This window comes from Equus asinus, chromosome 9 (genome assembly GCF_041296235.1).
Source record: "Equus asinus isolate D_3611 breed Donkey chromosome 9, EquAss-T2T_v2, whole genome shotgun sequence".
In the NCBI taxonomy this organism is placed as follows: Eukaryota; Metazoa; Chordata; class Mammalia; order Perissodactyla; family Equidae; genus Equus; species Equus asinus.
In genome coordinates this window covers 57,548,183-57,558,576 of record NC_091798.1, presented here as the reverse complement: position 1 = coordinate 57,558,576, position 10,394 = coordinate 57,548,183, and positions in this window count along the sequence as shown.

Sequence of the window (10,394 nt, the reverse complement as noted above, 5' to 3'; positions counted from 1 at the left end):
CATTGAATCAATGAATGATTGAATGCTGAAACTTTGCTGATTAACATGAGCAGAAGTCACTCTTAACATTGGTCAAATCTCATAGTAATGGAAGAGAAATAACTAAAACTTCATCTCTTTTGGCAACATAAACGTTGCTAAAGTCTATCTGGTTTTCATATTTTTACTGTTGTCAGGTTAAACATAAACTAACAAGTTCTAGTTAGTCCCTTGAGGTGAAAACAGAACATCTGAGTGTTAACACATATAGCCATCATATTAAAGCCATCTGTAATAAAACTGTCAGCCACAACTCTTTTTTTCATGATGGCTTCTAAGTCTGCTAAAGCATGAGTACTTTCTGATAAAAGCATCTCCTCTCATTACACAATGCTGTGAAGGGGTTATCACTTTCCATCCATGCCTCTCAACCCTTGCTGCATTACCTGGGGAGCTTTTAAAAAGGAGAAGTTTGCTAAATTACCTGGGGAGCTTTCAAAAAACTACCAATGCCCAGGTCTCATGCTAGGATAGTTAGAGTCACCAGGGGTGAGACCCAGGCATTGGTACTTCATGCGAGGTTCTCTGTTGACTCTAAGGTACCAGCACAGTTGAGAAACACTACTTTAAAAGATGCAGATAACCAGTATACCACCTGATCACTTCAAAAGGATGGTGACCTCAAAAAAGTGATCCTCCAGGCATCACTTTGCTTATAAAGACAAATTCATTCAGGCATTGATTAGCTCTGTCAGTACTAGAAGTAATATACCTCTCCAGAGGCCATAAATAAAGCTCGACAAGTTGCAAATTTGTGGAATAGTATGGGAAAGAGTGTCAAAATGCCAAACTGGAATAATTGGTGGGCACTCTTGGCACCAACATACCATTGATATAAATTGGAAACATGGTACCAGTTATTTTGGATTTTCAACATCTTTTTATACTAACTACTAAAATGGACACAACTTGCACTCAAATTCAAAGCAGCCTTGAGTGGCAAGAAATTCTCTTTTCAGCTCATTGGGACCCATTATCTCTGAGGATTTCTGTCATATAAATTGCATCTTATCCTCAAAAAGCCACCATCTCTGAAGTCTGCCAGCTCATCCCACTGAGAGTCAAGTAAACTGGCAGTCACAGTCTGTTCAAATTGCATAAGTGAATAGTGAAAGTGTGGTGCTTTGATCTTAGAGTGAGCGACTTCTTATCTAATTTACTTTATTACCTCCAAGTTTATATAATAATAATATATTGTTACTCAATAACAATGCAAGGCATGCAGTTAGCAGAAAAAAATACTGCTAGGCCAGGCTAGATTCTCATACAGGGTCTTTTAACTAAACAGATACTTGATTCTAGACAAATACTCAATCTCCTTTTGTCTCATTTTTCTCAATTGTAAGCCATAAATAAGAGTAGGTAATTTCTATAGTCCCCTCAATTTCAAAACAAAACTTCTGTGAAAGTTTATCACTTCCCTAGAAATGAAGTCTGTGAAGTACCATACCTGGTAGATCTAAAAATCCAAGGATCACACAACTGTGAATCTACTGGCCACAGTCCTTCAGCTGTACCTGGGAAATGATGTAATATATAAATACAGGGCACAGGAAATGTGATTTAACCTACAGAACTGTGATTTTCTAACAGATTATTTCGATATATAGTCATTGTAATTGAGCTCTAACTCTTTGGAGAACATTTTTGTTTAAAAATGTTTCTATTTATACTTATTTAAGAATTGATCAATACAGAATTTTCACTCAAGACCCCTTCAGATCACAAATTACACACTCCTGGAAGCTTTACTAATGGTCCAAAGTATTTATATTAGAATAAGACTAATAGGGAATTAAAAAGCAGAAGGTACAGTACATCAAATCTACCCACGCAGACTTCCAGGGTGACCAAGACTCAATTCCAAACGTAAACAACCAATTGGTAAAGGAGAGACATCACTTCCTCCTATAAAATTAGGCTTACAGCTTTTTTATGGGACTGGAGCTGGGCATTGTCATATGAATAAATATGATCAATAACAGTCAATCCATAAACAGTAACTCTTGGGGTTTTAAGGCCTTAGGAGATGTTTTAAAGAAAGATACACACAAAGCTTTGAAAGGAACATTTAAGCCGTGTCTGCAAAGCCTTCAGACAAGAGTTCATAAGGGAAACAGTGATAGACCTTGAATGATAGAAACATTAGAAGACTCCGTAACAATATTGTAAATCATTCATAAATAACACTGTTGATAAGATGAATCTTTCAAAATCTCTCAGGACATCTCTTTAACAGTTAATTAAAACTTGGGAGTGGAGGCAGCTCTTTTATCATTCACAATATTGTAGCTCTGATCATCCCACAGTGAACGATTTTACTTCAGTAATAACCCTGATCCAACATTCAGTTAGCAATTACCACATCAGACTTTATCTACTGGTAACAACTGGTTCGGAAGATATTGCTCCGCATGCATTAATTTCATCATGCTAATAAAGTTCCCTGTTATAAAATGCAAAAACATATTAACCTGTCTAATGCAATAGAAGAAACAAATATATCTTTCTTACAAAATGATGATACACCAGCATTTCATTTCTATTTCAAAACTTAAGTGGGTAAAGTACACTAGAGGAACAGAAAGTAACAAGCTATAATCTGTAGTGAACACAATAACATAACTAAGCACCAACAAATTTTCTAGTGAGTAATTACACTTATTGTAATTTATACACATTCTATTACCTTGGAGTTTGCATAACAATGCAAGACTGCTCATTTCCAAACACTGAACACTGTAATAGAAGAAGCGTATGCAAATTGTCTTTTCCACAGAGTTCAGGGAGGCCACTGTTGACTCCAGTTAACTCCCTTGGAGCACCCAGCAAGCACGGACTGACGGAAACATTTAATAAAGATGTAGATGTGACTATGATGACAAGATAGTATCCCCAGGGCACAATCCCTGGCACAGAGTAAGCAATCCGTAAAGATGTGCTGAATGAAGGAGGAGAGTAATAAAAGTTCTGTTTATGGTTCCAGCATCTGTCCTGGATACCCTTTTCCCTTCTACCTTCCTCTTCCCCACCTGAGCTCGCCCAAGTACCATCTCCATTCCTAAGTGAAGAATCCAAAGCAGAGATGCCTCACTTTCCCCTTATTAGTACCCCTCACCCCATCTTCGCTAACTTCCAGTCCCAGTATTTACGATGTGACACATTACTGCTGCCTGAACTGTACTCAGCATTTGGCTTGGTCTGTTTCTTCCTCTCTGACCCCAGGTTCTTGTTCTTCTTTCAGAATTTTAAGTGGGAAGATGTTACAAATGTTAAAATCCCAATGGAAAAATGAATCATGTGATTAAAACTAATACATGTGACATTTTGTTCTCCTCTCCCCAAGGACTCATCCACAATTGTCAACTCTTTATTAAAGCCATACCTTGACTTTCCACAGGAGATAGTTGCTGCCAGCCTTGCTGGTGCTGCCACCCTTGGGAAGCCCAATCATCCTACTAGGATGAAAAAAAGTATCTGTGATTCAATTAAATCTGAAGCAAAATAAACACATTGCCACCTTCCACAGTTAAAGCAGAGTGGTCGCACAGCCCACTGTCAGGGGCAGTTGAATGCATCTGTACACAAAGGGCCTGGGCCCTGCCCTGGGATGTTGGTCAAAGGAGACCATTGTATGAGCTAGAGCCCATTCCTGTCCAGCACGTGGAGGTTTATCCACACTCTCCAGCCAGGAGGGCTCAGCTGTCTCTCGGGAAACGTGGCATTCTCACATACAACATAGTACTGACTGGAGGCCTAGCCAATAGGCACGGGAATGTTGAGGATTTATAGACTGAAAATGTGCACACAGACAGCAGCACCGAGTTTGGTCAGGAAACAGATGTGCTGTGGCTGCACTGTGGGAGGCCTAGGTGGGATCCCCAGAGCTTGGCAGAAACTCTAGTGGGGACCGAGAGTGGATGTATACAGATCAGAGCTGTAAATCTGGTAACAAGCAATCCTCAGTGGTCTTGCAAAGATTATGAAAACACAGGCACTTTTAAGACTGTGATGTCAGGAAGGAGGGAGGCCATTTCGAAGCCGATTCTCATATCAAATGGTTTCTAGGCTTCCACAGTGTACACACGATAAGCCAGAGCTGGACATCCCCTTTAGCCTCAAGAGGTAACTGTGTCCACAAGGCATAACCTTCTGGAGAAAGCTGTGCCTCTGAAGGGCAACACACTAATTTGATGACAGTTTCTTGTTTAGTCCAAAATGTTAGCCAAGACATCTCTTTAAAGTTTATAATGAAATATTTTTTAAAAAATTTATCCAGCAAAAGTTACCATTTCATTAAGTTTTCTATTCTCCATTAATTGCATGGTCACACTCAGAAAGCAACAAGTGGGCTAAAACGAGGAGGAAGAAGTGTAAGTGGAGGAGCCCAGAAGACAACTCACCAATTGTACTTTGCAATCCAGGACAAAAAAATTTTATTTACTTGGCCCCACACATACTTAGGCTGTGCTCTGGGCTTTCATAGCACTTTCATTCTGGAATCTATTTCCAGAGTTTATGGCCACCAAGGTTTTATGGTCCTTCCCAAGAAAGCTTTCTTCACCTATTAATATGCATTACAGTTCCTCTTCTCAGAATGGTGGTCCTTGTGAAAGCCAAGCAATTTTTATGTAATACACATGTAGCTTGAATGGGAACTTTTCAGTGGATTTGGATAAGACTTTTGTTCTGTGTTTTTAGAGTGTTTGTGTGTATGTGTGATTAGTCATGAGCAGATTCTAACAGTTCTACCTGTCCATTCTACTTGGTCTGAAGAAAGGGGGGAAAGAAAGAGATAATTCAAACTGTAAATTTTCATTTCAAATAGAGTCCTTTAGTACTTGTCTTGTGATTTCAGAATAGACTATTGGTCTGAAACTGTAGTCCATTAACACTTAATTTGCCTTAACTTAATCCTACAGTGACACCAGAGAAAGCAGCAAAAATAACAAAAAACTCTCAGGTCAACTGTTCTGTAACTAAAACGGCCAGTCATTTTTATTTCTCAGTACCTCTCTTCTCAAGTCCATTTCTCCAATTCATCATCTAACAACTCACCCACCAGCATTCTGACAACCCAAGTAAGCAAATGCTGTCATACTGACTTTACTGCTCGGAGAATATTTGTCAATTAATGTTACCTCCAGGTCTGAGCTAGGAAGAATGACCAGCTTCCATAGATTCCCCTTGTCTTTCCCAGAATAATGCCGGAGTTCATTTTCGAATTGTGTTTTGTCCTGTACATTTGGCCACACTGCAACTCAAAGGCACAAGCATTACTACAACATTCCAGAATCTGCCTATTATTTCCAAATAAACATTCCCACCTCTAAGTGCTCACATGGTCACTCTCTAGATTAGACTAACTCTAAACAGTGACACCTTTCTAAGAGGGCAGGTATGACTTGAGGTAAGCACAGTAAACAAATGCCTTATCAAGCAAGAGCTATTTTCACCACCTTGCTGTGTTTTCTGAGTCATCTCAGTCAAGTTCTCAAAACTGTATGCTCCTAGGGACCATCTACTGCCATAACATACATACATACATATATGTACATATGCGTAGACATATATACTTATTTATAAAATGTTATTTAAATAATTATAGTTAATATATACAAATAATAATGTTTAAAAATATATTTCCTTCCTTCCCCTTCTATATAAAGGATTTGGCAATATGTGTTTTCTATGGACTACTGTTTTTTAACAATAATAGGAAGGGGGGAGCAATAATAGTCAAATATTCCTCAAGTTCTCACAACGTTCCAGGCACTCTACTAGTATTCTGCCATATGTGCAATCTCACTGAACCCTTAAAACTCCTCTGTGAGGTAACTACTGTCATTATTTCCATGTTACAGAGGAGTGAATGGAGGCATATGTCAGAGATTCAAACTCACATCCTTCTGCCTCCAGCACCCAAGCTGTTAACTGCTATGGACCAGGGCATAGAAATAGAGCTACTGGCCTTAGCTTTGACTCAAAAGAAAAAAATATATAACATAAACATGTATATCATAAGTACGTATATGTATGTCCTACATATGATATACATGTTTAGACTGTATAAATGGTTTTAAATTCCAAAAGTTTTTCCACTTCTCCAGTATAATATACACACAATTTGTGAGTTAAAACTTAATTGAGCACAACACTATTGGCGAATTACAAAATACTCAAAACTTACATCAATTTAGCCTCCATTCCATTATCCAGAGAGAAGCTGCTTATGCATTCTTACTCTGGCAATTAAGGACAAGTGTGTTTTCTAAAGTGAAGGTTATTCTGACTTTGATAAGTATATTGCTCACTGTCTGATCATAAAGGGCCAGAGCTGGAGATGAATAACAGAATACTTTGTCCTTCACTCCAGGCATGATGGTTGGACCTCCCTGGCTGTAAATTTCCCAATATTTGATGGCCCCGATGTCAGCAGCAAAATGATGCATAATAAACACAACAATACATTATGTGCCACTTCTTGATTTGGTGCCGAGGCAGGGAAGGAAACAGTCTACTTTTGAATGGGTTTTCTGAAATAATACACAGACAGTGTGTATTGGAGAGATCTAAAGGGAAAATTGAAGCTTGTTTTTCATCCCTCTGTTTTTAAACTATCCTTTGAAACTGACAATCCAGAGTGACGTGAACCCTTCTCCCACCATCGTTGGGTTGATATCAGGAAGAGCAGGGTACACAGGCTTTCATCTAGCCAGGAAAAAGGACACAGAGCTTATTTTGAACAGGAAGGAAAAAAGATACTTGATGAAATCCAGAGAAACAAGCTGCCTAAATCCTTTGACAAAGAAGAGACAAAGGGAATGGGTTTGTGAAATAATGTGCAGACCTAAAAATAATGTTTCAATAACATTTTTAATTCTTCCATTTTATCCAGAATGTTTTCTGCAAAGTCTAAAATCTGGCTTTAGAGTGGAAAGAGAAAACACTATTCTAAGGCTTGCATCCATGAGATAGTACTTCTTCACCACTAAGGAAATGTGAGCCATGAAAAGGGAACGACAATGACGCTGGGGTGCACATGCAGCTTCACCTTCACCTGCCTGCATCCAGATCAGAGACTCCTAGTACTAGCAGGGTCCAACCCTGACTTTTCATAGATGATAGGCTTAAAACTGTTAGGTGACTTTCCCAAGGGCATGCTTGGTGTTGTATTATTATTATTCTCTGAATAATAGATGACAAATGGACAAGAGCAAAAGAGATCATGTCGCAATTTACCCAAACACTTCCTATAAGGAAAACAATGGTAATTACAGTTCCTAAGTTCACTTATCTACCCAAGCATATTATCAGAAATCCAAGAAACAGATACACACATTTCCTACGGCCAGAAGTATTTTTAAAACTCAGACATTCTGCCAGGTATACTTGCTTAATTCAGTATCAGTTTAGAGTTGCCCACTCTGTTCTTTCCAGAAAGAATAGTGAAAAAGTCTAGGAGTTCTTCTCAGGGAGCAAAAACAAAGTCAAATATTTGGGCAGCTCTTTCATTTGGATCTATGTCGAGTCTACAAGTGCAAAAGCACTTGCACATCAGTCAACTAAATTCTTACTGGCAAACCTCGATATAAAGAGCTTGCAGTAGAGACATGTGGTTATTTTCCAGCTTCTCTGCACTCTACCATCTCATCCCAGGAGCTAAAAAATGGCCCTACATTTTTCCAGAAAAAGCAGAATGAAAATCCCTGGATTGTTTGACTTCTCCCCACCTTATTATCCCAGAATTTGGGTCACATCTTAAACTTCCAGATGACATCCATTCAGCCCTGGAGACCTGCTCCAGTTCACAAGATGATTTGCCCAAGGCCCCTCTCCATCTGGAAGGTCCCTTGGAAGATGGGACAGACTCCAAACATGCCAGAGGCTATACAAGCTCCCTTCAATCTTAGACCATCACCCAGGAAACATTAACGTGGGCACTCAAAATGGTAAAAAGACTCCTTCTGACACCCAGGCTTCCCCAACTGCCCCCCCCCCAACCACCACTCCTTATCATCATAACTTTTCCATAAAACAATTAGACTTCAGGAGGTTAATTTTTTCCTGAAGTCCAAGCTCACCATGACCTGATGTCCAGGAACTGGCCATGATTATTGACTATTATGGGCTGATCTCAAGCAATATCTTTTCAAACGTTACATTTATTCATTTTCTCACAACTGAAGTCTGGAGTTGGCCATCATTCAAGCTGTTTTCCAGCTCCATTTCCCTTCTCCTATAGAATCCTACCTGCAAAGAGCTCTCTCACTTAGGAGCGTGCTTCCTGAGACAAATCAAACTTTTTCTTCTCTTTGCCCCATCCTTCTTAATCTTCATTGCATGCAAATAATAGGGTGAGGAAAGAAAATCAAAGAAACAGTGATATTCATTGAAGAGCAATTAGGGTGTTGTATGGACACAGAGGGAGACACCCTCTCCCAATTTTCCTTAATGCTGGCGAGTGTGGGCACTGTGTCCTGTGTGTCTAAGCCTCAGATCTTTGTTAGCACCAGCTGCTGGAGAACATCCCTCTGGCCAAACAGCAGGCTCCTGGAGATTCTCAGCATCACCAGGAAGACCCTTCAAAGCCGTGGGCCAGAGCCTTCCCCTGATTTTCATACATACAAGTGACAAACAACAAAAGGAAAATATGATTTTGCTGCTAACCTCGTTTGAGTCATCCATCATATATTGGAGCGCAATACATGTACAGTAATGGTCAGACCCTGTGGACACTTAGCGAATGAGGCCCAGACCTGTCCTCATGGATCTTACAATCTAGAGAGTAGGATTTAGACAATGCACATATAACTAGATATAAATCCACAAGCCAACGTCCAAATTAATATACAAAGGGCAATTATAAAGTGGAATGGTTTCTCTTTTTCCTTTTAAATAAATATTCCAAATGAATGTTATCTCTTTCAAAACACTCACCATAGGGGGGACAACACATTCCAATCGCATTTCTTCTGTTCAAAAGTTTTGAAAACTCCTCTTTGTAACTGCATTCTGAGCAGCCGCATAACAAAGGGGGACAGCGGAGTGGGGAAGAGAGGAGTATTTTGTCCCCAACACTGTTTAGAATTGAGCACTTGCAGTGATAATAAAACACAGACTGTACCTTAGTCGGTTCTATTATTTTAAAATTTTCTATAAACAAGACACCTTCTTATTGCCTGCACCCTGGGTGAACTGCCTCCTTATCCTCCGCTTCCACCCCAGCCTTTTCATGCCACTGCTTCTGAGGGGCACAGTCATTCCAATAGGCTCAATGTGTTCAGTGTATTCTTTGCAGCAGATGCAGTCTGAGTCAAGTCTAATGAATAAAATGGAGGATCCAGCCAGGCAATACTGCCATAAGGCAGAGAAAAGGATGGCTTTACACTGACAAGAGATTTTCACATATTGAGGTATATGGGGTAACTATTTGGGGTCACGGGTTCAAAATTGATTCAGCTCTAACTAAAAAGCCTGACTTATGGCCTACCAAACATACATTGCACATCTGCTTAACCATTAAAGAATGCACTCTATTAAGGTAAGAATGCATATTTCCCCTTCTTTGCCCTATTGGTAATGCCCTACTGGTAATGCCCAGATTAGTCCCTTTCCTGACATCAGGGTCATGTGGATCTGCTAATTTGCAACTGAATATCTCTTTGAAATTTTGATGAAAATGTATCCTGTGTGTGTTTAATGTATGTTATTTCTTCTAAAAAGATATAAGACTGCACTGAAAACCATGGTTCTCCGGAAAGCTTTATAAGGCCTTCCTGGGTTATAATCCTCACTCTGGCTCAAGTAAACTCATCCTATCTCTTTTATCTATAGAATGGTAATTGATTATTTTGCGTTGACGACACTGACACTGTGGTTGTCATATACTGCCTCTGAAAGCAATTCCACCAGGAGAATCACTGAAATGTTTTGAGCAAAAGCAGAATTGTTGGAATATGTGTGCAATGTCCTCTATTAGTCTAGGCAGACCATGAGCAAACAACCCCAAATCTCAGTGGTGCAATGCAACAAAAGTTAATTTCTCACCCATGCTATATTTTTAACATGGATTATCAGAGGGATTCTGCTCATTGTAGCATCTCATGAGCCTAGGCTGACACAAGCCCCATTTCAACCTTTGCCTCCATTATTATGATAGCAGTAGAATGTAAGCTTCTAAAGCTTCCTCATGGAAGTGACACAAGTCACTTCTGCCCACATGTCACCGTCCACAGCAAATCACATGGCATGACTAACTACCAATGGGATGGAGAAGTATAATGCTGCCATGTTTCTGGAGGGAGGAAGGTCAGAATATTGGTGAATGGACTTATGACGAGCACACCTCCCCT